This window comes from Pan paniscus, chromosome 9 (assembly GCF_029289425.2).
Source record: "Pan paniscus chromosome 9, NHGRI_mPanPan1-v2.0_pri, whole genome shotgun sequence".
Lineage (NCBI taxonomy): Eukaryota > Metazoa > Chordata > Mammalia > Primates > Hominidae > Pan > Pan paniscus.
The window spans coordinates 122,857,080-122,858,716 of record NC_073258.2 but is presented as its reverse complement, the minus strand read 5'-3'; the positions used below and the strand labels follow the sequence as shown (position 1 = coordinate 122,858,716).

The 1,637-nt window shown below is 37.8% G+C and overlaps 1 non-coding gene across 1 annotated transcript; it reads left to right on the top strand.

The window, feature by feature from the left end:
* Window positions 1-760: 760 nt before the first annotated feature.
* MIR100 (microRNA mir-100) lies at window positions 761-840 on the top strand. Its single transcript, NR_106555.1, has one exon. It is a non-coding gene; the product is annotated as a microRNA mir-100 (primary transcript).
* Window positions 841-1,637: the final 797 nt, after the last annotated feature.

Below are 1,637 nucleotides of genomic sequence, written 5' to 3'. Positions count from 1 at the left end.
TGAAACAGATTCATCCCTGTTCTTTCAAACAGTATTGCGGGGGGCAGGGGGTGCAGGGGGAAGGAGGAACAACTATGTAATTTCTTCTATGGTTCAAATTTTACAGAGTACACCCAAACTTGCTCATTGTTGGTGTTTGAATCAATAATAAGTGTGGGGATGGGATGGGGGTGGGAACAAAAATGCAAACTTTTCCCGAAGATGGATCTTAATATACCTGAAAATCTACTCTAGAGTGGTTTTCAAAAAAAAAAAAATATACCTACAAATCCGTTGGTAGTACTTGCTAAGTTTATTCTAGTTGTTTTCCAGAATGCAAATAGGAAAATGAAAATTTCACCATCATTTTTAATGTAATGACAGGTATTTAAAGGAATGGACTTGCATTTGGGCTCTCATGTGTTCTTTCTCTCTGCCTACAATTTAAAGAAATTTCTTTATTCTGCTGGTTTGCCATTTTGATATCACTTTGCCCAGATTATGTGTTCAGCAGTGAATAAATGAGTCTTCCATATATAAACAGTAAAATGATGAGGTTTACCTAAAGTCCACTGGATTTGTGGAAAAAGTGGAAACCAAGGGAAGCACGTTGGGGAGAACATAGAAGATATTGCTTAACTTTTGCTTTTGTGAGAGTGGGACGAAGTCCTTTCCATTTATGGCATAAAACAATTGAATGGTAGACTCTTTTATTGGATTAATGGTTGTAACATTTTATTTTCAGACATGTCACAGCCCCAAACGAGAGAAGATATTGAGGCCTGTTGCCACAAACCCGTAGATCCGAACTTGTGGTATTAGTCCGCACAAGCTTGTATCTATAGGTATGTGTCTGTTAGGCAATCTCACAGACCTGGGGCTTTGCTTATATGCCATTCAATATCCCTTCAAATTATTTCATTCTCCTTCTCTTCCCCTTAGTTTCCTTTAAGAGTGATAAAAATGGAAAAGGGGGCTGAGGTGGAGGAAGGAGACCTTTTGTCCTGAAATGAATGAGGTTCTTCAATGATGAATTAATAGGCTGGCCCTCAATTCCCATATCTCTTGTAACTGGTCTCTGCTGTCAAATTAGAAGGCTGGGCTTGCAGGTGAGGCAGCAAGAATTTGAGTGATTGCAACAACTTACTGTTGAGTGATGAGTAAAGAGATAAACAAGGGTTTGTTTTGTTTTCTGTAAGCCTAATTGTTTTCAAAGTTATTATGAAATTTTCTGGAAAGTGGCAGATGTGTTTACAGGACCAATTTCACCGTGATTTGGGTTTTTGGGTTTGCTTTGTTGCAATTCTTCCTCCCCCAATTTCCCCAATAATTTTGCTTCTGAAGATAAGGACTGATAAATCAGAATGGATGTGTTTAACTGCCTAACTATTTATACTTCTATTTATATCCAGCAGTGTAAGAAGGACTTCTTATAAAAAAGAGATCGCCTGTTTAGGTCCAAATTCATATTTGGCCAGAGCTGTTTTATAAGTCTTTATCCTGTTTAAAAGGCTGGAATGAAAATAATTTTATCCTCTTGCCTCTTAAATGTCACCATTGTGCCAGGATTGAAAAGCTAAACTGACCACAGATCAAAGCAAAACTGGCTATATTTGTTTCATTCCAACAATGTGAGCTGAGGAGTCTGTAAACAGAAC